Raw genomic sequence first — 26,905 nt, forward strand, 5'->3', positions numbered from 1 at the left:
CATACCGAAAAATTTAAGTCTCTGCAGATGAGAAGCACAGGTCGACGCGCTGTATTGATCACATTCACTATGTCATTGTTTGTAAAGTTTCTAGAGAAGGTGTTATGTATCTTCCATTAAAATGTATAGACACCAAATTCGCTATTAGACAATAAAAATGCAATCCTGGACCACAAAACCAGTCGCACAAAACTGGGTACATTTATAGTAATAGCCAACAATGCATTGTATGGGTCAAAATTATACATTTTTATTTTATGCCAAAAATCATCCAGATATTATGTAAAGATGTGTTTTATTAAAATATTTTGTAAATGTCTACTGTAAATATATCAAAAGTTTTTTTTAGGGATGGGACGATAAATGCCGATATAAACTAATATTGCCCGTATAGAGTTTCTGTACGAGAGCATCCTCTGGCTTTTGGAAGTAGCAGCATTTTACCGTAATTCATTGAGAAGCATAGCAAGCATCATCGGATAATTTATCTGCACATCCCTAGTTTTTTTTTGTGAGTGGATGCGATAAGGACTTTATTTGGACAGCTTTAACTTTATTTTTTGGTCGATTTTGTCAATATTTATACTTTTTACGCCCTAAGATTTTAGATTTTGAAATTGTTGTATTTCGGCCAGAGGGTTGTTAATGTTTTAACAGTCCTATGTGGCCGTAATAACTTTCCATTTCTATTACTATACTTTATATTGCACTCAATGTACTTTATCTGGGTTTTCTGCAATGCAGATGAGATGAGGTGCACGGGTCATGGCACCATTTTTAAACGGGTAACAGTTAATTCTCTTTTTTAAGAAGTAAAACTGATATGTCAAATCACCTAAGCAGATGACGAATATTCACAGTGCATTGAGCAGTTCAAAAGCAATTTAAAAAATGAGCCTTAAGACTGGTTTTGTTGTCTAGGGTCACAAATATCCATTAAAACTATTATTATTTTTTTGTATACTGTATGCTTAAATATATGCTTTTGTTTTATACTTTATCAAACTCATCCTCAACTTTTATTCTGGTTCACATGAAAATTCACCTTGTGTTATCTTTTCTGAATGAATCCTTAAAGATGTTGAAGCCAGAATTCCACTTTATATACAATATCCTCAAAACATTTGGCAACTGTATTGTGTTCTGTAAATATTTGGACATTCTAGCCATTTTCTCCTCTTTCGGGGCACTGATTATTGCCTTTTATATTTTTACAGCAGGGGTTGTTTTGTTTGTTGTCAATGCAGTGCATGTAGCTTTTCTGTTTTATATGAGGAACTATTCACAACAGTCTGATTGGTTGTTTTCTTCATGCCTCTCAATGCATATTTTTACCTCAAACAGACAGACAATCAAATCACCCTCCCTGACCAATTGCCCTATTTTTACAAGCCCGAACAGAGACCGGCAGAAGGACAGACAGACCGACAAACAAACACACTTAGATTTTTGCAAGGAAAGGTGAGAAGTTGCTTTTGAAAGGGTCGAACCAAATACGAACCGCAAACCATTCGAGTCGCGCACAAGGGTCTCTGAAAGCAGAGGCTAAGCATGTCAATCAGTTATTTCAGACAAAACTTGTGAAATATTATCTGAAAATAATAGATTTGGCCCAGTGAAGTGCGCATACGTAATCTGGTTTGTTTTTGTTGACGTTGTTTTCCGATCTACTTTACATAATGGTCTTGCTAAAAGTATGAAGACACGAATGACAAAAACACTTTAGGGGTAGAAATTGAGAATTTTCAGCTGATTTGCACACATTCGGAAAAGCATTTGTATTCGTCTGGAAAATACATCTTGACTCGTCATAAATATTAAACGCTCTCAATTGGCAAATGCTGATAGATTCTCCCGCTCATCATTACCTGCGTTGCATAAACCCCACTCAGCCAAACAATTTGAATTATAAGCGTGATGAGGCTGGATAGAGCATCTAATTGGACTACTTTACAGCCAAATCCAACTCTTAACATGAGATACCAAGTGTATCTGCATAAATTAAGGATAAGCTCAGGGCACAGACCCTTATCTACTTAATTCTGAGGGATAACCTGAATTTATAATTCATTCGACTTTGGGGCCAATACGTTGAGCAAGCAAGACTGTTCATCTCTTGTTGATGGTGTGTGTGTGTGTGTGTGTGTGTGAGAGAGAGAGAGAGAGAGAGAGAGAGAGAGAAAGAGAGATGATGTTGTAATGGCATGGGTAGTCTCGCGTAGCCAGACCTTCAATACTGAAGGTCTGGTGTTTTTCGCTGCTTTTTCTGGACAAAGCCCGCCCACGAGCTGTTTGACCGACATGTCAAACAACCAATCACAGTTTGTTTCATCTAGCGTCACGTTTCGGACTCCCCACAATAACGAGCCGGCTGGCAACAAGTCAGTTATTGAAATAACCAGCCCCAACCGAATAGTATCTAAATAAACAACATTACTCACCATAGGACAACGTTGTGCACTTCATCAACAGCCACACCAATGAGACGTTCCCGTTAAACGTCTGTTTGAAGCATATCTCTTCACTTTTTAACACATACAAGCAATTCAGGAGAACCAAACTTTTTGACTCCACTAACTGCCTCAAGCAAAACTCTTGGACATCTTTTAGAGAGTCGATGCTGCGAAATTTGCATATTTTTGAGAATCCAATGTTTAGCTGATCATGATAACTGCTCATTATTATCCACGTGAACACGACTGATTCTCTTCCTCAATGGAACGTCATAGCTTTGTTTTCCAGGGACCGAAACTAATCGCGACACTCGCGTCTCGTGGAAATCCGGTTTATTTCAACCAATCAAAGACGACTTTAACATTCTCACAGGGTTTCCAGAAAAGTGTACGAAAAACATCAGACGTGCAGCCAACAGATTGTGGGCGTGACGTCTGAGGCTGAGACTATGGCATGGGCAAAGGTAGAGAAGTCAAGATATGGAGTGTTTTCCTTTAAGGCTGACACACTGAACACTGCAATGTTAGACTTATGGGGCCCTATTTTAACGATCTAAGCGCATTGTCTAAAGCTCACAGCGCAACGTCTAAATGGGCGTGTCCGAATCCACTTTTGCTAATTTAACGATGGGAAAAATTGTTTGTGCGGCGAGCGCATGGTCGAAAAGGGTTGGTCCAATTTTTTTAATGATTAATGGGAGTATTTTGGGCGTAACGTGCAATAAACCAATGTGAGTCTCAGCTTCCCCTTTCATCCCCTTTAAAAGCCAGTTGCGCTGGCGCCATGTCTAATCCCTATTTAGATGACGGACTTTGTAAACTGAAAAACTAAGCGGAGGAAGAAGATCCCCAGTTTAAGCAGTTTAAGATTAATTTTTAATAATTCTGTTGTTTTTCACTTGTATTGAAATCGTTATTCTTTCATTAAAACCTTTAAAACCCGTTTTCTTTTAGTCATGGAAGTAAAAAAGCAGACTTTTAATTGCTTTAAATGTATGGCTATCCAATATCATCAAAAAATAATTTACAAGTATGTAAGAAAAGGTTTGTACTGTAAAAATACTTTATTTGTAACAAACAGGAGATAAAGAATTTACAAACGGCTCTCCGCAAGGTTCAGCACTTGGACAGCATCAGTTTTTTTAAGCATTACTTAAAAAAAAATTTTCTCATCTCACTATATCCACAGCTACAGAGTCATCATATACAATAAATCCGTGAGGTAGCATTTAAAAAATGCATTTGCTATTTAAACAACGTGGCGCTAAACGTGAAAATTATAATTGGGAAGGGTGGAAACTAGCAAAAGACACTTGCGTCGCGCATTGCGCTGCATTGCGCCGGGTGTAAGATAGAGCCCAAAGACATGTTGCAGGATGGCAGCTAGAGAAGCGATTAGTTAGGAAGGGTCTGAGAAATATTACACTGACTTCAGGTTTTGTTCAAATAAATGCAGATGGTCTTTACAATGTATCTGTAAGACAAGAGGTTTAGTCCGAAATTTTATCTGCCAACAAATGAGTTTGCTTAAAATGTGAGAATTTTTTTATGCATGCACTTCCAGTTAAAACATGATTTCAAAAAGCAAATAAAAACATGCCGTTATTTTATCAATCACAAAGTTATTGTGATAAAAAGTGGTCATTCTGAATCAGAAAAGTCAGATCTGTCATTTTGCAGAGGATTGTTGGAGATCTGCTCTCAAAACACGACCACACACTTCTGAGAAGACTTTTGGACCATGAAGCTGAGGCTGAAGGTCAAGTTTACTCTCAAACATCTCAATAAATCCCAATGTTAATGTTTCCTATCTGCTTATTTGTTATTCGAATTATAACCTTTATTAAATTAACACTAGCTGTATTTAAATTACTTTGTTAAAGGCGCTCTAAGCGAATTGAAGCGTTTGAGACCATACAACATTTTTTGTTACATACCGCTGATCAAACTGTAAAAAAACGCGATCTCTGTAGACAGCCCAGGCTTCACAAACGGCAATATCAACAAGTGGCCAAACCTAGCATCACAAAACAAAGTATTCCAGCCAATAAACGACAAAAAGGATTTGGGGGTGGGGGTTGGGCGCGTTCATGAAAGCACGGAAGGGAGGGGGAGGGGAGGAGTTAGCTACGCTCCGTCTGTTTGAAAACAGTTTCAAAGGTCAACAATAACTAACGTCTCGCAGATTCGCTTAGAGAGCCTTTAATTACTAACAGTATTGCATGGAACGATATGTTTACAATTATGCATTTGGCAGACACTTTTATCCAACGTGACTTAACAGTGCAGGTATACATGTTTTTTTAAGTATGTGTGGTACAAAACTATGACCTTTTGCGCTGATAACGCAATGTTCTATAACCGACCTATAGATGGTTTCATCGGACGCACGTGCGGCTGCGCGATTACGTGTCCTGTCGGAACTTTACTTCCGGTTTCTGTTTGTTAATTGGTCTGACTAGTTGCTAAAACTGAACTCTTAAACAAATACCTTGTCGGAAATAACAAATGTTTTGGTTTCCTAGGTAATCTATGTGTTGTTTATTTTGCTTTTTATATAAATAAACTATGTTTAAAGAACTTTGTTGTTATTTATTCTTAGCGGAGTTTACCGGAAGTTACGTGTTTTCCACTAAAGCCGCTTGTTTATGTTGTTACTGCTGAAACAAGAGCACAGTACCTTGAAACAATACATAAATACATCTAGAAATAGACATATAACATCAACTATGCTGTAGACAATTTAATTTTGATTAAATATGAGACAAACTTTTTTTTTTTTTAATAACACGCACTGATGGATTCTGTACAAGACCAGAAATGCGTATTGAGGAATTAAATAGCAATTACAGTTAAGTTAACCGTAATCATTAAATAATGAAATTATGTTAAATAATGTCTATAAGTAGAACAAGCCTTGCTCATTTTAATTAACTAATATACCATGAATGCTGTATAGTTCTTAACATGCTACAGAAATATCACATCTAGCTTTGCAGGGAGTTAAGTCACTTAGGTGTTAAATAGCTTTTGGTAAGACCTCTAATTTACATCTTCAAAGCAGAAACCCTGTCGAGGAAAAACACTAGAGGAGGAAGTAAAAAAAAGTTAAACCACAGCATCGTCGTTTTTTACCTACTGTAAGACGTAGAGCTCGGCTTTTGAACTGCTCCATGCACTGTGAACATTCATCATCTGCTTAGCTGATTTGACACATCAGTTTGACTTCTTAAGAAAAAGAATTAACCATTACCTATTTAAAAATGGTGCCATGACCCGGGCACCTCGTCTCATCTGCATTGCAGAAAACAGCCACGCAGATAAAGCACATTAACCGCTATATAAAGACCAGTAATAGAAATAGAAAGTAAGTACGGCCACATAGGACTGTTAAAACATTAACAACCCCCTGGTATCAAAGTCACCTTATAAAAGTGTTCTCGTCTTGGTCGGCTACATCAGGGGAATGCATAAACATGTAGAGAGAGAGAGAGAGAGAGAGAAAGAGAGAAAGAGTTTGTGTGTGAGAGAGTATTTATTACAAAAATAAATCATTTTAACACTTAGGCCACCCACTGCCAGAGACTGTGGGTAATGAGTCCTGAGCCATGAGTGAGAAAGAGAGAGAGATACAGCAGCTAATTCTCTATTTAAAGCAGAAGCTTGGAGCTGTGTGAAGTGCCGCGCTAATGAAGGTGGATTGTGAAGGAGGATTTTGTTGGGTTCAAACCAGGGTGAAAAATGGCACTTGTTTGTGAGACCGCCGAGACTCTTCGTAGTGCCGAGCCAATTCCCAAAACAACAGTTATCTTGTGTGAGTATGTGGTGTGGATAGATCTAAAAAACAAAAAGAAACATAAAAAACTAAATCTGGTTTGTGTTGTGGCACTAACAAGAGTCTAATATTGAGAATAACAGAAATGGAAAGAAAAGGTAAAACATGAGAATGTAACATGTTATGTTAATGAGTATGTATGGGGACAAAAACAGTTCTATGCAAAAGTCTTATGGGGCGTAAACACCAAACGCGAATTTAACCATTTGTGCAAGTAGATTGCAAAGTTAATGCAAAGATGCGAATATATGTGAATGCGCTTGAGGCAATGCGAGTGACGCAAATTGGGTGGCGCAATTGCGCAAAAACATGCGCTATTTGTCCCAAACATGTTTTTGCGCAAATTGAGATGAATTTTCAGAAACAGTACTATGCAAAAGTCTTATGTGGCGTACACACCAAACGCGAATTTAACGATTTGTGCAAGAAGATTACAAAGTCAATGCAAAGACGCGAATATATGCGAATGCGTGTTGGGCGTTGCGAGTGACGCACATTGGGTGGCGCAATTGCATAAAAACATGCGCTATTTGTCTCAAACGTGTTTTTGCGCAAATTGAGATGAATTTCCAGAAACAGTACTATGCAAAAGTCTTATGTGGCGTACACACCAAACACGAATTCAACGATTTGTGCAAGTAGATTACAAAGTCAATGCAAAGATGCGAATATACGTGAATGCGCATCAGTCAATGCGAGTGACTTGAATTGGGTGGCGCGATTGCGTGAAAGCATGCGCTATTTGCCTTAAACATGTTTTTGTGCAAATTAAGATGAATTTTCAGAAACAGTACTATGCAAAAGTCTTATGGGGTGTACACACCAAACGCGAATTCAACAATTTGTGCGAGAAGATTACAAAGTCAATGCAAAGACTCGATTATACGCGAATGCTTGCGGGGTGATGCGAGTGACACGAATTAGGTGGCGCGATTGCGTGAAAACACGCGATATTTGCCTCAAACGTGTTGTTGCACAAATTGAAAATATTCAACTCAAAAATTCACATGACTTTAAGTTAAATCCCACAAGTAATCTAGAGTAAGAAACGCTATGCCTAGTGCACCTAGTACGGAGCATAAGGCCATCGTACCACCATTATATTTGTTGATTTAGCAATGCTATAATGACTATATCATTATTTATCTTTATTAGAATACACAACGCTATCGCATGACAATTCGTACGTATTTTGCTAGGTGGCTAATTTGTATTAACTTGTACGACCACATCCATACATTTTTGAATGATTTGCCGTGACCCATGTGACATTAGGTTAGGCGTGGGGTTCAGGTTTCATTATTGTTTCTTTATGATAATCATACGTTTTTGCACAATTAACTTTGTAAGAATTCTCGTGAGATCAGGCTGGAGTACAACCAGAAAATACAGACAATTTGTATGGAGTATAATCCTTAAAATCTGCTTTTTTATTTTTATATTTATCTACTTACATTGGAGCAATAGCAGGAACCTACAGGCTCTCTTAAACCTGAAATAATATTGTGATGTTTATTTCTAATCTAATGACTTCATGACTTCAGTCTCCGCAAAGAGTTCAGGATGTGTTAAAAGTCACGTTCTTTCTGTGTTTTTGAAGCTTTACTTCTGTTTACAGTGTGCAATATAACATGTATTCATGTTTCACGTGTAAAAAAGCAGTATATTTACAATATCTACTTATCTGTATAGCGCTTTTTTCACTGTCCTCAAAATGAGCTGATGTCTTCCTTTTTCTATGAAGTCCCTCCTTCAGAAATAGGTAAAGAGTTCTGATTGTGTAGCTTTTTTAGTGTGTTGTGATTCGACAGCAGCTTAGCTTGCCGTTAGCTTAGCTGCCGACTGACGTATTCCTGTGGGCGGAGTTTAGTCAAAAAACTGTTCTAGTGATGTCATTAAAGCAGGAAGTAGAGGGCTGTAGTCCAAAACGGACGTTTGCTGTAGGCTTTGAAAGGCGCATTATGTTAAAGAAAATATATCGCCTGGCAGTGAACTTTGAGCTTTAACATTTTACAGGTATTATTTATGTTCTAACAGCAACATCACACACTAACTAGGGTTTAAAAAATGGGATCAGAAAGAACGTGATCTTTGAGCGTAAAAAGAGATCAAACTTTTACCCTGAATTTTTTTTATATTTCCGTATATGTTCTGTTTGTATCTTGATGTAGAGAGCGAAAACTATTAAAACTTTGTCAAATTAACAAAGCTATTGGTGGCCTAAGACTTCAGCACCATTTTCCTGTTTTCTTGGGAACAAGGAAACAACCAAATGTTTTTTTTTAGCTTCACATCAGTGACGCATCATTGTGTTGCACTTCTCTCTGTATTGCTGTATATTTGGTATCATGGAGGTAGAATGTCAGAACACAGCATGTGTCCGATGACGGCACCGGATGCCAGATGGGGTTTGTACTGGTTAACTTCAAGAACAAGAACATTATGAGATACTGTAGGTGAACAAGTATAACAGTAACTTTGTGTTTTACAGTAACTCCTGCTCCTCTGTGATCACCAAACATCTCTCAGTGGCTCTTAAACCTCATTTCAGAGGGTTCTGTACAGCAGGCTTTGGCCTTGTACGTGATTTGTTTGTATTTTTAATGCACCCCCCCCCCCCCCTGCTTTTAAAGTCAACATGAAAGTGTTAACCCAATTTACTTTGTCACCTTATTTTGCATAATTCATAAGTGCATTTTATTTAAAGAAAAAAACATAGTCTGACTTTAATCTTTCATCAGAATAATAACTTGCTCTGCATCTAAAACAACTTCCTTTCTGATGCAAGTTACATGTGCTATTGGTCAATATTAACCAATAACCAAATACCACTTTTTTCATTTAAAGGCATGGCAGGTGATTGCAGATTTGTTTTTGTTATGATCAGTGATTGCTATCAGGATGTGAAAAGATTCACTTTTTTGATTGTAAAAAGTGTTTGTACAATTATTGTATTTGGTCTGAATGTGTTAGTTGCCCTGATATTTGCTCTGAAATGTCACATGCTAACTTGATTTCTGCTAATGTACATTTGTATTGCAAACACTATCTCATGGCAATTTGTACATATTTTACGAGGTGGCTAATTCGTATTAATTCGTTCAACAACATTCATACATTTTTGTACACTTTGCTTTTGCCAATGTGACCTTGGGGTTAGGGGTGGGGTTTCATTATTGTTTTTTTTTTTTTTTTTGGAACAATTTACTTAATACAAATGTATACGTATTACTTATACGAGCTTATACGAATTAGCCAACTTGTAAAATATGTACGAGTTCTCGTGAGGGGTTAGGGGTGGGGTTTCATTATTGTTTTTTTATTTTTTTTTGGAACAATTTACTTAATACAAATGCATACGAATAAGCCAACTTGTAAAATATGTACAAGTTCTTGTGAGGGGTTATGGGTGGGGTTTCATTATTGTTTTTGTACGATTTACTTAATAAGAACTTATACGAATTAGCCAACTTGTAAAATATGTATGAGTTCTTGTGAGGGGTTAGGGGTGGGGTTTCATTATTGTTTTTTGTTCAATTTACTTAATAATAATTTATACGAATTAGCCAACTCGTAAAATACGTACGAGTTCTCGTGAGGGGTTAGGGGTGGGCTTTCTTTTTTTGTATGATTTACTTAATACGAATTTATATAAATTAGCCAACTTGTAAAATATGTACGAGTTCTTGTGAGGGGTTACGGGTGGGGTTTCATTATTGTTTTTTTGTACAATTTACTTAATGCAAATTTATACGAATTTGTCAACTCGTAAAATACATACAAGTTCTCGTGAGGGGTTAGGGGTGGGGTTTCATTATTGTTGTTTGTTCAGTTTACTTAATAATAATTTATACGAATTAGTCAACTCGTAAAATACGTACGAGTTCTCGTGAGGGGTTAGGGGTGGGCTTTCTTTTTTTTTGTATCATTTACTTAATAATAATTTATATGAATTAGCCAACTCGTGAAATATGTACAAGTTCTTGTAAGGGGTTAGGGGTGGGGTGTCTATATTGTTTTTTATTTGTACGATTTACTTAATACGAACTTATATGAATTAGCCAACTTGTAAAATATGTACGAGTTCTCGTGAGGGGTTAGGGGTGGGGTTTCATTATTGTTTTTTGTACAATTTATTTAATGCAAATTTATACGAATTAGCCAACTCGTAAAATACGTACGAGTTCTCATAAGGGGTTAGGGGTGGGGTGTCTATATTGTTTTTTATTTGTACGATTTACTTAATACAAATTTATACGAATTAGCCAACTCGTAAAATACATACGAGCTCTCGTGAGGGGTTAGGGGTGGGCTTTCTTTTTTTGTATGATTTACTTAATACAAATTTATACGAATTAGCCAACTCGTAAAATACATACAAGTTCTCGTGAGGGGTTAGGGGTGGGCTTTCTTTTTTTGTATGATTTACTTAATACAAATTTATACGAATTAGCCAACTCGTAAAATACATACGAGCTCTCGTGAGGGGTTAGGGGTGGGCTTTCTTTTTTTGTATGATTTACTTAATACAAATTTATACGAATTAGCCAACTCGTAAAATACATACGAGCTCTCGTGAGGGGTTAGGGGTGGGCTTTCTTTTTTTGTACGATTTACTTAATACAAATTTATACGAATTAGCCAACTCGTAAAATACATACGAGCTCTCGTGAGGGGTTAGGGGTGGGCTTTCTTTTTTTGTATGATTTACTTAATACAAATTTATACGAATTAGCCAACTCGTAAAATACATACAAGTTCTCGTAAGGAGTTAGGGGTGGGCTGTCATTATTGTTTTTTGTACGATTTACTTACTAAAAAATGTATACGAATTAGCCAACTCGTAAAATACGTATGAGTTCTCGTAAGGGGTTAGGGGTGGGGTGTCATTATTGTTTTTTATTTGTACGAATTACTTAATACGAATTTATACGAATAAGCCAACTCGTAAAATACTTACGAATTCTCGTGAGATCAAGCTAGTATTACTGCATGTTAGCATATTAGTGTAGCGTGTGACTGATATCAACATATACCATGTTATATTTCTAGCTACTTCCCTAATCTTCCTTCTTAAACATTTTATGGTAATTGAAGGTTAAAATCATTGTGCGAGAGAGCAAGAGAGACGACGTTACGCGTGGACTCTCTGTATCTCTCTTCACCAGGGGCGGATCTACCGGGGTGGCACGGGGTGGCAGTTGCCACCCTAAATAAAAGCATTGCCACCCCATATGCCACCCCAGCGCTGGTATCCTAATATATATAATATATATCCGAGTAGGCTCTTTTAACCAGAAAGGCAATGTAGTTTTTCTCTGCGTGTGTTTAGGGGTGGGAGACACATATCTGACGATGATTGGTGTGTGTGTCTTAGAGGGTGTGGGACAACCACATAGCTGATTGTGATTGGCTTAATTTCCATCGTTAGCCAACCAGAGGCAGCAGAGTTCATATACAAGCACGAACAGTCAGTCAGAGCAAAAAGTCTTTTACAGTGTAAAAAAAGTCCGTGCAGTCTTGTCAACTTGGTCGCTATATTAAGAAACTTTTTAGACCCCTTTAGCGACTTTATTTAAAACGACTAGGACAAATCTAGCGATCTTTCCTGGCGTGGTTGGAAACTTTTGGAACTGCCGTGAAAGCATGCATCACCCCATCCAAGGCACTCACATGCAGCCCGGTTCTCGCGCTGCAGTCCATCCGTGATCCGAGTCGCACAAACCCGCGACAACAGAGCGATGGAAAGTACTACGAGCTCAAAACAAAGGTAGCGGACGCAAGCACAAAGTATACAAAGCACAAACGTTACTTTTCCATCGTTGAAGTGAAAGGCAAGAATGTTTATGAATGTGCAACTTATGCCCATGAAGAGAGAGTCTCTTCACGTCTGTAGCAAGTAATTCTGATCTAATAAAGCACCTCACATTATCACATGCTGGCAAAACATTAGTGGTTTCTCTTTAGTGTCTTTAAGTGATTAAGTTGAGCATCACATCAGCAAATCGGAGTACTGAATACGGTCATATTTTACAGATAAATGTTGCATCAGGATAAAAATACAAAAGTTAAACTGTTGATTGTTTAATATTAATATATAAAAACAACTGAACTGCACGTTTGTGTAAGCAGTAAATATCTTTTAAGCAGTTCTTTTTAGAGTTAGCCCGTCATGTCTTGTTAGCTAGTGCAGCAATCAAAATATTCCATACGTGCATATATGAAATCACTCGTTATGATATAGTCTTCATTAAGGAAACAAAACTATTCAGTGTTGTGTATGTTTAGAAAGCTTGAAAGACAAAACTTAATGATACTATGAAAAGAAGGCTGATATCCATTACTAAAATCAAATACTATGGGAGTGGAAGGTACAAATAAAACAGAAAAATATGTTGTGGGGAAAGGAGTAGATGAAGCCATGAAAGAATGAAACATATGGATGGCAAATAGCTAAAAGAAGTGAAAAGACAGAAATCCATCATGAAGTGAGTGAAAGGATTAAAGAAGAGGGTTATGAGATGTGTGCCTTTTAAATATGTTTTACATTAATATAAACTAGGCAAACCTATTTTATTTATATAACAGTCTTTATACCATTATGTTCAACCTTGCTCATCATGGTTACAGTCAGTGTTTTTAGATATTGGTAAGATGTGTGTATTAAGACAAAGGGTGCTACGGTAGAGATGCTAAAGGTAGCTGCTTGGGTACTTATAGGAACATTTGTTGTTGCCTGTTTTTATGTTATAAAAATTTGAGGTCCAGTGTATACACCGCATATAGTATATACAGTATATACAGTATATAATTTTTTGTATCCACGACAACCATGCAAGGATGCTTACTTCATTGCCACCCCTCGTAGTTCTCATGCCACCCCCTTGCCACCCCATAAATAATTTTCTAGATCCGCCCCTGCTCTTCACCAAAGTGCAGATTTTTGCTGAGCTGATAAATGCAGTGTGGAGTGCGAGTGGCATGCACATTAGGGAATAGTAGATGGCTTCTCTAGTTGACAGTTTCTCGAAGGACGCCTTTGAAGTTTCTCATTTGTATGTCAAAGAGTACAGCGCTCAGTTGTTTCTAGTTTTGGGAATGCCTTCTCCTCCTCCTTACTGAAGAAATTGTTTCTGATTTTCACGATAAAATATTTAAAGGGGTGACAAGATTTACTCCCCCCTCCTTCTTTTCGAACAGCACCAGGCCTGCTGAACATTTTCGTCTTGTCAACTTTTTACTTATTCTGGAAAGTTATAGTTACTTTAATGCGTATCATGCTTCGTATTAGGCTTTAGTTGTTTCACGAGTGTGTGTAGCACAGAAACCAGAAATTGTTTTTTTGTAAAGGAAACACTTTTGTAATATTCATGCATAAAACTTATTGCTTAGACCCTTGATTCAGATTGTAAAATGCAGATAAACATTTGGGGAGTTTGTCTGTCCATCTCTTAATAAAAATAATAGCCAATAAGTTTTGGTGGACGATCTTGATACTGAAACAAACTCCTCCTCCATACCATGTGATTGGATGAATTGGGTTAAGTTAGAATAGAAGATAAGTTTTGGATGGAGTGCTTGTGTGATGATTGACAGGACAAAATGAGCAAGGTCGTGCCAAATTTATACTTCATTAATGAGACATGTTGCTTGGCAACCATACACTGCCCATGGACAATTCTACATGGTGGATTAAAACTTTATCTAGGATCATTACTCTTAATAAATGTAACAATTTAGTGTCTTAACATACTACTGTTGACATTGTTATTGAAGCAATCAACACTTGAAGCAGGTTATTGCACTAATTTGGATTTATTGCTTTATTAAATCTGCAAATCTACGTGAAAAGGCTTTCTTAGATTTATTTTTATTAGAGATGTAATAAAAAGCATCTGCTACAATAAACAAGCCAAGAGTCTGTATGTGAAGCCAGCACCTCGTGTTTGTCTCTAATGGGAACCACCTTTGCAGATGTCCGCATTTGCCTAATGACAATTTGGGGTTGTAATTTATTTATTTATTTAGATTTGTGAATGTAAACCTTCCTGATGCATCACACCGGTTATGTGAGATTGAAATGTAATCCTAATTTGATTTCGGCATGACTTCTCGTGGTTCTTATTCCTGTCGTATCTTCTTGCCCCCATTGTGCTACACAGATTCATTGCCACTGTCGCCTGGCAACTCAAAGCATTCCCATGAAGAGCAAACGTGGTTTGCATCTCACAGTCAAGCAGGCTTGAAGTCATCGCACCTTCACCGCAACACATAAAAAAATACTGCTTTATTTTTGTTCATGATTTAAATTGCTCATATTTTAACTAAATGGTTAGTTGTATTTTGAGTTATTATCTTTAGTTATTATCTTCGTAATCTTTAGGGTAAGAGTTTTTTTTTAAAACTTCTCAAACTTAAGGGTAATTTGGGGTTTCTTTGATTAAAACATTGGTCCAGGACCACATCTTACGGTGACCCTATAATGACTGGGGAGCATAGCTAGGGACCCCCATAATCTTAAACTTAAACACTGGGATATCCACATTCACATCCAAATTGTCTGAAGCGTTTAGGAATTACAGCTGTTTAATATGTAGCTCCCCCTTTTTAAAGAGGCCAAAAGTAATGGGACAGTTAACATAAAAGCTGTTTTATGGACACATATTTTCTAGTTGTTAAATAAATTACTCATGAAAGAAGGATGTTAAAGGTCTGGAGTTGATTTTAAGAGTAGCATTTGCATTTGGAGGCTGTGGCTGTGAACCCATCATGTGGTTCAAGGACATCTCAATCATTATGACATTACCTTAACATCACTAAAACAAGACAAGATTTCATTGCACAATGTCCAGACTTCATTTAGAGTAAATGTGCTTGTTTAGCATCATGGGTCAGGTTTCTTTCTGCAGGGGTTGAAACCATTAGGTAGGAATTCAACAGAGCTCCCCTATATTTCCGTCAGGGTGTCGGGGGATATGTCCCATCCGATTGTATGTTTCACACCAGAAAAGGGGATACGATTCCAGAGTTTAAAAATTGATATGTAGTGATTAAATATGAATGCTCCGCCGTTCTTTACCACACGAGGGAATCACTAATAGGGGATCTGAAGCGAGTCCACAACCCTCGTCTGTTTGGAGATAAAAGCTGAGGTCACACTCCACAGAGACACTTAATGTATTACATTAACAATGACATAACAAAGTGAAGTTGTATTCAAACAGATTTTCAGAAAGCGAGTTTACTGTGTTTTCTGCTTTGGGACTATAGTAGATTGTAAAGGCTTGAAATAGTTGCTTCTTATTCAAAGCAAGTTTTGGAAAATCCATGTTTCCCAGACTGGAATTAAAGATATCACTGAATCTGGCTTGTGAAAGGGCCTAAAACTTTTTTGCTCTACCCGCCAGTTTCTTTACCATTCCCCCTTTTTTTTTAAACCCACAGCAGCTCTAATCTTTAATAGCATGTGCACGCTTTACATTCATAAAATGCATTTCATGTACAATAGTAATTTCAGCCAAGCGTTTAACCAAAGCAAATCCCATTTTTCTGAGTAAATTGCTTGCTTTTTCTGGGAACCTTTCTTGGTTTACAGTGTTGATTGCTTATAATACGTTCAACTCCATCACGTAGCAATATCCCCTCCATTGTCTTCCACGTTAGAAGGAGGTAATGGGTCTTCAGCGAATTCAATGTATGTGACGTGCGTTACGAGTCGTTGCCATGCTAATCTCATTTGAGATGTGAATATGTGTTTCGGCATAACAGAGGAAGTTCTGCATAATTACATGTGTTCCCTATGGCGCACATATTTATGTAGCAGTGTGTATTCAGAAAACGTGATTAAAACTTGTGCACTTCAAGGCACAAAAATGTACAGTAGAGGCCAAAAGTAATGCCCTACTTTGGAAAACATCTTCACCCTTTATTTAAATACATTATTTATAATGTATAAAAAAATTATGCATGTTGCATAGTTGTTACTTGGACTGCATACTGAAGCAATGCTTTGTGAAGATTACACACAACATATGTGCAAACGTATTGAGTCAAGACCCATGAGAATGTTTTTTTTTAAATCCAAAACAAGTTAGGATCAACAAAAATATTAATAACTGATAAAACAGTCAGTGTAGTCAGTCTATGCTTTATTTCTGTGAGCATTTTGTTTTTCTGCACACTTTTTGGTACTGTATATTAGATTAAAACCTACAGCATATTCCCTGATGTGCTATGTTTTCTCCTTTGTGTACTGTACCATACACCTCATTTAATATTTTGATGGTTTCAAACCTGATGGTGCAATAAAAGCAAATATTGTGCAAATATGCCCACCGATACTTTTGGCCATTACTGTATATTACAACTCCAGCTTCAAATCTTAACTCTCCGTTTCCAAAGCTTATTTAAAAACAAAAATGAGCCACTGCTTTAACAGCACTGATTTGATTTAATCTGTTTTTGAACTGCTCAATCCTTGAATCATTATGAATGGTGTTATTGTTTTAAAGTGACTATACAATATGAAAATATTGACCTTATAATTATTGATTTTAATTCTAATAACATATAAGCAGTATTATCATATCACATTTATTGCTAAATATCCATAACTTAATATAAAAGTACTGTAGTTTGATGGTTTCTGCAGACTCAATTACGAATCATTCACAATGCTTTAGATCTGTAAATCCGGTTCCCATGGTAACAGTGTCTTATCTGATTGGTGGATCTCTCCTCAGGCTTAAGTTGTTGTGCTTCACTGGGAATTTTCTCTAGGAAATTAGTTACAATTATGTGGATGTGTGTCTTTTAAATAAGCATGCACAATACCATCCGGTTGATTCTCAGGAAACCATTGAAACACCACAGCACTAATGATTTTAGCTTTAAAATGTGTAATATAGTAACATTAAAAAGCATCAGAATTAACACAATACTGTGTTCTACCTTGCACAATGTGTGATTTCAACATAAGAATTTATAATTGGAAATTTTATCTCATTTTCTGCTGAAATTCTCATTACCGCAATGTGTCCGGCTGTGTTTGAACATGCGTTATGTTGTAATTTAATCAAATTAACACAAAAATATTAAGAAAAAAAATAAATGGATGTTTTGCTAGACTACTTTAGATGACAGAAAAAATATTTACGGAATATTCATGAATAATAATAATAATGAAGAAAAATTAGGAAAATGATGTGTCCATGCCTGATGTTCTCATCCACCGCAACACTTTTTGAGAACAGTTTAAGCACACATACAGAATTTTAATAAAGTTTGATTTTGAGTGAGCAAGCACATGGACCAGTTACTTCAAGATGGCTACCAGGTAAGATCATTTTTTACAGTTAATTGTCTTGTCAGAATGCTTACACGACATTTTGATTATCATTACCGCAACAGATGCTTATTAAATGTTAACTTAATTAATAGAAGCATAATACTTCGATTTTAAATGCATGTGCAGAATCTCCAAATTATGTTCTTTCAGGTTTGTCATGTCATTTTGAAAATATGTCAGTGTTGATGTTTTCTGACTGTTGCGGTAATGAGATTTTTTAGGACAAATTTTTTAAATTATGTTACAAAAAGTGTTAAATGATAAGTAAAAGTTTTTAAATTAATGTTCCCATTTACTCCAGACTTTGTTTTTCAATGTCTGGTGGGAAAAAAAGTAAATTTAAGCAATTTTTACATTTTCACGCTTGACATTTTTAAAACCAAGTTTTCGTGAGAATCACCCGATCCACTTTGCAACCTCTGAGCTCATAGCACAGTGTAGGTCTGTCTTAAAAAGTTTATATACTAAAACATAACACTATTTTGAAACATGTCAGCAACTCCTAGTAACTGATAGATGAGACTGAAAACATTTTACACAGCGGAGTTAGTTGTCACACAGTGTTATAATGAAGCCTCAGGTATACAATGATAATAAAATATAAACAATGTAAATAGTACTCATCAAAATGATAACAAAATGTTGTTACAAATTCAGAGGAAATAACTGATACTTATTATTATTTAAAAAAAATCTATTTCTATGCTGCATAATACAAGGATGGTTAGACGAAGGATCATGTATGGATGAATGTGTGGATATCTATCTATTATAGGCAGATACATAATACCAATAACAGTGGGTCCCACAAACAAACTTTAAGTGTTCATTTGTAGCAGATTTAGTTGATTGTGTAAAAAAGGATTAATCTAACTTAAATATGTTTTGAATGATAGAGCTAAAGACAAAAGTGTTCCCCCTCTCTCCCCTACTGTTGTTTCTCCATGGAAATTATGAGTAGGATTTTTTAACAGGATAAAATCCAAGACTTTGCAACTAGAAACAAAAGCTAATAGATGGTGAGCAAAGAACGTTTGGTGTTAAATTAAATTATTGCCAAGTCATGCAGATTATCTGATTTGATCCCAAAAAAAATTTATTATGCTGGTTGCAATCACTGTTAAAGTGTCTAAATGTATTTATATAAACATATGTCATTTGTGAAAGGGGTAGGACTAAATTTTTTTTCAACAAATTATTAAACTCGGACCGAATGCAATTAATGGATGCAATTTTTGCTCCTCTTCTGTGAACGTGTTTTGCATGCCACTGCACACCCTGTTCACGCAGACATCATACGTCATCAGCGCGATCACGTCTGCTCTGTAAACAGAGGAAGAATGGTAACCTGCACAGGAGCCACAAAACGAAATATATTTTTTGAAACAAAAATGACAAAAACTGTTTGGATCAGTAAAGAGCAAAAACCCTAATTAAAGGGATAGTTCGGCCAAAAACGATATTAAACCCATGATTTACTCACCCCCAAGCTGTCCGAGTTGCATATGTCCATCGTTTTTCAGACAAACACATTTTCGGATATTTTAGAAAATATTTTAGATTTTTCTTTTCATTAATTGTATTGTTGGGGGGTCCAGGAATAGTCCACTACATTAAAGTCAAAAAAATTACGTCCATCCTTCAAAAATTAAATCCAAACGGCTCCAGGATGATAAACAAAGGTCTTCTGTGGGTAATCCGTGTGGTGTTGTTGTAGAAATATCCATATTTAAAATGTTATTAACTTTATAAACTAGCTTCCGGTAGCGCCGCCATCTTAGACTCAGAAGAGAGGATTAGCGTAGTGTACGCACTTTTCTTAGTGACGTATGACAAATTCGGAGGGCGGGGGCACCGAGCAGCAGCAGAGAAACTCTCATCCTGAATGCGCATCACTCCAAAATGGCGGCGCTACCGGAAGCTAGTTTATAAAGTTAATAACATTTTAAATATGGATATTTCTACAACAACACCTCACGGATTACCCACAGAAGACCTTTGTTTATCATCCTGGAGCCGTTTGGAGTTAATTTGTGAAGGATGGACGCACTTTTTTGGACTTGAAGGTCGTGGACTATTCCTGGACCCCGCAACATTACATTTAATGAACAGAAATATCTAAAATATTTTCTAAAATATCCGAAAATGTGTTTGTCTGAAAAACGATGGACATATGTAACTCGGACAGCTTGGGGGTGAGTCAATCATGGGTTTAATATCGTTTTTGGCCGAACTATCCCTTTAACATCGGTAACTTTACTGCTTTTTCACGAGATGGAAACAGCTGAGGGTCGTTGCAGTGTTTCTTTTGGAAAAGTAGGTATGATTTTATTTAGATAGATTCAGATATTATATTTAGGGGTCAAGCCCCGAAGGGGCGTAGAACCCTATTGTTATTAGGGGTCAAGCCCCGAAGGGGCGTAGAACCCTATTGTTATTGTTAGTTTTCTTATTATTAGGGGTCAAGCCCCGAAGGGGCGTAGAACCCTATTGTTATTGTTAGTTTTCTTATTAGGGGTCAAGCCCCGAAGGGGCGTAGAACCCTATTGTTATTGTTAGTTTTCTTATTATTATTATTAGGGGTCAAGCCCCGAAGGGGCGTAGAACCCTATTGTTATTGTTAGTTTTCTTATTATTATTATTATTATTATTAGGGGTCAAGCCCCGAAGGGGCGTAGAACCCTATTGTATTTGTTAGTTTTCTTTTTATAATAATTAGGGGTCAAGCCCCGAAGGGGCGTAGAACCCTATTGTATTTGTTAGTTTTCTTTTTATAATAATTATTATTATTAGTTATTCTTCTTCCGCCATTGCGGTCTATGGCAGCCCATAGAACCGTACGTAGGAAAGTTATGAAATTTGGCACACTGATAAAGGACAGTCCAATGTGTCCCCACAGCAAATTTGGAGTCTCTATGTCTAACCCACTAGCGCCACCAACAGTCCAAAGTTGCACTTATGTTTTTGCTTATAACTTCTGATCCGTAAGCCCTAGAAACAAAATTCTTACTTCCTTTGATTCCTTGGCTCAAGACGATTCGATTGGACCCTATGTCGTTATTTTCCGTCATAAAAATTGTTCCGCCATTTTGAATTATTCGTAAAACCTACTTTTTCGAACTCGTCCTAGGGCTTTTCTCCGATTGCCACGAAAATTGGTATGTATCATCTTGAGACACTCATGGCAAAAAGTTATTAAAAGAATTTCGATACAGCAATCCGTTGTCGTATACCGCCTTAACAAATTTTACGTAGAGCGCAAAAAAACAGATTTTAGGCTGTATCTTCGTCAAACTTAGGCCTATTGACACGACACTTGGTACTTCTGATGCCAGTCAGGAACCGAGGGTGCATGCACAGTTTCGTTGCAGCGCCACCTAGTGGCCAGAGAAATGTTTTATACACCTATAACTTTGGCTCCGATTGACGTATTTTCACAGGACTTGTTTCTTTGGAGTTCTGAATAGTTGCCGAGTCCAACGATACCAAACATGCCAGATTTCGCCTTACGGTTAACCCTGGGCAGCAAAATAGCGCTTAAAAAACACGCGTGAATATCTCCGCGAGCGTTATTCCGATCGACTCGAAAACACCATAGGAAGAAACTAACCTTACCTTCTGAACAAAAAGTTCTATTGGCGTTATATTAAAATTTTCATCAGAAATTGCCGAAAATTGCAAAAAACGAAAAATTACATTCAAATTTTGTGTTTTTTACACATAAATGGTTGTAACTTCGTAACGAAAATATATTTTTTCACCAAATTTGCTACGCTGATGCATGAGCACATTCTGAGGCAACACACAAAAAATTGTGTGCTTGCACCACTAGATGGCCTTATAATTGAACAAAACCTTTGATAACAAGCCAGCCTTATGGTCATACAACTGTTTCTTAACTAAACTAAAGTGTATTGTCATAAAACTAGCTAGATGTAACACAATCATGACCTGATGTTGCATGCACAATTTTTTCATTGCGCCACCTACTGGTTTTGAGATAGAATATAGTATTTTTGCCTAAAACTACTGCAACAACACATCTAAAACCATGAGTCATCATGGATTATTCCTTTCATGGCTTTGACTATAATCACTGGTGGTTGCCAATTTACTCCCTAGCAACCATTGAGAATACCTTATCGACCGTTTTTGCAAAAGCTATATCTCAGCATCAAAACATCGTAGAGACACGGGGATGGTCTCTTTTGAGTTATTAAACTTGTTGTAACATGATGTGACCCATGTTTTGCCACTGCAAACACCACTCACATGTCCTTCAGTGCTCTAATGTTTCATGACTGTCAATAACAGAAGGACGATTGTAGTAGACAAGAACTTAGATTATTTTTGTTGATAACTTTTTTGTGTTTTCATCTAAAATTATTAGGTTTACTTAGGTTCTTCAATCTGCTTATCCAATCTCAATTTTACATCCTTTCGTACCCTTTTCGGCTTGACCCCGGCATTGCTGCTTGCAGCTATATTTAGGGGTCAAGCCCCGAAGGGGCGTAGAACCCTATTGTTATTGTTAGTTTTCTTATTATTATTCTTCTTCCTTCTTCCTCCATTGAAGTCAATGGCAGCCCATAGAACCGTACGTAGGAAAGTTATGAAATTTGGCACACATGTAGAGGACAGTCTCAGAAGTTACTATAGCAACATTGGGGTGTCTGACTCAAACCCTCTAGCGCCACCAACAGTCCAAATATGCACTTATGTTCATGCTCACAACTTCTGACCCGTGAGTCCTAGAAACTAAATTCTTGTTTCCTCTGAATCCTTGGCTCATGATGATTCAAATGCACACATTGATGTCATTTGTGTCATGCAAATCTTTCCGCCATTTTGAATTTTCCGTAAAACCTACTTTTTCGAACTCCTCCTAGAGCGTTCGTCCGATTTGCATGTCCTTTGGTATATAGCATCTAGAGACACCCCAGACAAAAAGTTATCAAAAGCTTTTTGATAGACCAATGCGTTCTCGTATAAATTGACAACATATATGGCGGCGAGCACGCCAAAACGGACGTGAGGCCGTATCTTCGCAAAACTTTATTGTATCGACACGAAACTTGGTATATGTCATAACAGTCATGACCTGAGGGTGCCTGCAACGTTTCGTCACAGCGCCACCTAGTGGTCACGAAATTCAAAAAATGCCTATTTTCGCTTATAACTACTTCAAACTTGAGTCTAAAATCATGAAGGTGGTCATGTTGGATTCCTTGAGGCATGCCGAGTCAAACGATGCCAAACGGTTTTCGGTCGGCCATTTTGGGTGTCGGCCATTTTGAATTTTCTCATTAAGTTCAGTATTTCACAAACAGAATGGCGTATCGCTACGAAATTTGGCATGGTTCATCAGTGACATGTTCTGAGCGCACCTATAAATCTTTAGAACGGCGCCACCTAGTGGTCAGGATATGTAAAGAAATTGTTTCAAATCTTTATATCATTTGATTAAATTGCCACTATGACATGAGACTTCACTCTATTGATTCCTTGGCTCATGCTGAGTCAGACTGTACCAAATATGTCTGACTCAAACCTACTTCCTGTCGGCCATTTTGAATTATATTGAACACCTACTTTTTCGAACTCCTCCTAGAGTGCTCGTGTGATTGGCTTGATTTTTGGTATGCATCATCTAGAGACACTCTAGACAAAAAGTTATCAAAAGCTTTTCGGTAGACCTATCAGTTGTCGTATAACGCATCAAAGAATGCGAGGGCGAGCACGCCAAAATGTGTTTGAGCCTGTATCTTCGCAATACTTTTGCGTATTAATATGAGACTTGGTATATGTCATAATAGTGATGACCTGAGGGTGCATGCACCATTTCGTCACACTGCCCCCTACTGGTCACGAGATATAAAATATGTCTATTTTTGCTTATAACTACTGCAAACTTGAATGTAAAATTATGAGACTAGTCTTGTGAGATTTCGTGAAGCATGCTGAGTCAAACGATACCAAATGGTTTTTGGTCGGCCATTTTGTGTGTCGGCCATTTTGAATTTTTCTTTAAGTTCAAGTATTTCAGAAACGCAATAGCGTATTGTTATGAAACTTGGCATCGTTCATCAGCCACATGTTCTGTGAGGACTTGTAAACTTTTCGGTGCCCCCTAGTGGTCAAGAGATTTGAAGCTATATCTCTGCATCTCTTTATCGTATTTACACCAAATTTGGTGGGTGTCATCACAATCAAGACCCGAGTCACAATTTATTTTTTGGTCAGTGCCCCCTAGTGGTCAAGTCATTTAAGGCTATATCTCCGTATCGCTTTATTGTATTTACACTAAATTTGGTATGTGTCATCACAGTCATGACCTGAGGCACCATCTATTCTTTCGGCACAGTGCCACCTAGTGGTCTCAAGATACAAAAAATTGCTTTATTTCATAAAACTAATGCAAACTTAGATGTTAAATCATGGCAGTCATCACGTATGAATCATTTTTTGCCATGTTTGGCTTGACCCCGGTATCGCTGCTTGCAGCTATATTTATTATTAGGGGTCAAGCCCCGAAGGGGCGTAGAACCCTATTGTATTTGTTAGTTTTCTTATTATAATTATTAGTTATTCTTCTTCCGTTTCTTCTTCCGCCATTGCGGTCTATGGCAGCCCATAGAACCGTACGTAGGAAAGTTATGAAATTTGGCACACTGATAAAGGACAGTCCAATGTGTCTCCACAGCAAATTTGGAGTCTCTATCTCCAACCCTCTAGCGCCACCAACAGTCCAAAGTTGCACTTACGTTTTCAATTATAACTTCTGACCCGTAAGTCCTAGAAACGAAATTCGTGATTCCTCTGATTCCTTGGCTCAAGACGATTCGACTGGACCCTATGACATCATTTTCCGTCATGAAAATTTTTCCGCCATTTTGAATTATTCGTAAAACCTACTTTTGCGAACTCGTCCTAGAGCTTTTGCCCGATTGCCAAGAAAATCGGTATGTAGCATCTACAGACACTCACGGCAAAAAGTTATCAAAAGAATTTTGATAAACCAATCCGTTGTCGTATAGCGCCTCAACAAATTTTAGGTAGAGCGCAAAAAAACAGATTTTAGGCTGTATCTTCGCCAAACTTAGGCCTATTGACACGAAACTTGGTAATTGAGATGCCAGTCAGGAACTGAGTGTGCATGCACCGTTTCGTCGCAGCGCCACCTAGTGGTCAGTTTTATGCTTTACATGCCTATAACTTTGGACATGATCGACGTTTTTTCACGGGACTTGTTTCATTGAAGTCCTGAATAGTTGCCGAGTCCAACGATACCAAACATGCCAGATTTCGCCTTACGGTTAACCCTGCGCAGCAAAACAGCACTTAAAAAACACATGCGAATATCTCCGCGAGCGTAATTCCGATCGACTCGAAAACACCATAGGAAGAAACTAACCTTACCTTCTGAACAAAAAGTTCTATTGGGGTTATATTAAAATTTTCATCAGAAATTGCCGAAAAATGCAAAAAACGAAAAATTATCTTTACATTTTGTATTTTTTACACATAAATGTTTATAACTTCGCAACGAAAAGAGATTTTTTCACCATATTTGATACGCTGATGTACGACCACAGTCTGAGGCTACACAAAAAAAATTGTATGCTTCCACCACTAGATGGCGTTATAATTGAACAAAACCTGTGATATCAAGCCAATCCTATGGTCATACAACTGTTTCTTCACTAAACTAAAGTGTATAGTCATTAAACTAGCTAGATACAACACAGTTATGATTTGAGGTTGCATGCATAATTTTGTCAGTGTGCCACCTAGTGGTTTTGAGATAGAATATGGTATTTTTGCCTAAAACTACTGCAACAACACATCTAAAACCATAAGTCATCATGAATTATTCATTTCATGGCTTGGATTATAATCACTGGTGGATGTCAATTTACTCTCTAGCAACCAATGAGAATACCTTATCAACCGTTTTTGCAAGAGCTATATCTCTGCATCAGATTATCGTAGAGACATGGGGATGGGCTCTTTTGACTCATTAACACCACTGTAACATTTTGTAAGTTGAGTATTACCACTGCAAGCACCACTCACATTTCCTTCAGTGTTCTAGTTATCAATGCTAGTTGAGAAGAGAGGGGGAGATTTCACTAAATGAGAACACAGCTCTTTTGCTGATAACTGTTATATTGTTTTGTCTGAAATCAAAAGATGTTCCTAGGTTCTTTAAACTGCTCATCCGAACTCAACTTTACTTTCTTCTGTGCCCTTTTTGGCTTGACCCCGGTAATTGCTGCTTGCAGCTATATTTATTATTAGTTATTCTTCTTCCGCCATTGCGGTCTATGGCAGCCCATAGAACCGTACGTAGGAAAGTTATGAAATTTGGCACACTGATAAAGGACAGTCCAATGTGTCCCCACAGCAAATTTGGAGTCTCTATGTCTAACCCACTAGCGCCACCAACAGTCCAAAGTTGCACTTATGTTTTTGCTTATAACTTCTGATCCGTAAGCCCTAGAAACAAAATTCTTACTTCCTCTGATTCCTTGGCTCAAGACGATTCGATTGGACCCTATGTCGTTATTTTCCGTCATAAAAATTGTTCCGCCATTTTGAATTATTCGTAAAACCTACTTTTTCGAACTCGTCCTAGGGCTTTTCTCCGATTGCCACGAAAATTGGTATGTATCATCTTGAGACACTCATGGCAAAAAGTTATCAAAAGAATTTCGATACAGCAATCCGTTGTCGTATACCGCCTTAACAAATTTTACGTAGAGCGCAAAAAAACTGATTTTAGGCTGTATCTTCGTCAAACTTAGGCCTATTGACACGACACTTGGTACTTCTGATGCCAGTCAGGAACCGAGGGTGCATGCACAGTTTCGTTGCAGCGCCACCTAGTGGCCAGAGAAATGTTTTATACACCTATAACTTTGGCTCCGATTGACGTATTTTCACAGGACTTGTTTCTTTGGAGTTCTGAATAGTTGCCGAGTCCAACGATACCAAACATGCCAGATTTCGCCTTACGGTTAACCCTGGGCAGCAAAATAGCGCTTAAAAAACACGCGTGAATATCTCCGCGAGCGTTATTCCGATCGTCTCGAAAACACCATAGGAAGAAACTAACCTTACCTTCTGAACAAAAAGTTCTATTGGCGTTATATTAAAATTTTCATCAGAAATTGCCGAAAATTGCAAAAAACGAAAAATTACATTCAAATTTTGTGTTTTTTACACATAAATGGTTGTAACTTCGTAACGAAAATATATTTTTTCACC

The 26,905-nt window shown here is 37.3% G+C and overlaps 1 long non-coding RNA gene across 1 annotated transcript in view; it reads left to right on the forward strand.

Moving 5' to 3' along the window:
- The first annotated feature begins 6,038 nt into the window (after positions 1–6,038).
- The window catches only part of LOC141349795 (uncharacterized), a 96,093-nt gene continuing 75,226 nt past the window's right edge, over positions 6,039–26,905 (forward strand). Inside the window, exon 1 of the long non-coding RNA XR_012357828.1 lies at positions 6,039–6,267. This is a non-coding gene — a long non-coding RNA (uncharacterized lncRNA). The remainder of the gene's footprint in view (positions 6,268–26,905) is intronic.

The sequence above is a fragment of the Misgurnus anguillicaudatus genome, chromosome 15 (assembly GCF_027580225.2).
Source record: "Misgurnus anguillicaudatus chromosome 15, ASM2758022v2, whole genome shotgun sequence".
Lineage (NCBI taxonomy): Eukaryota > Metazoa > Chordata > Actinopteri > Cypriniformes > Cobitidae > Misgurnus > Misgurnus anguillicaudatus.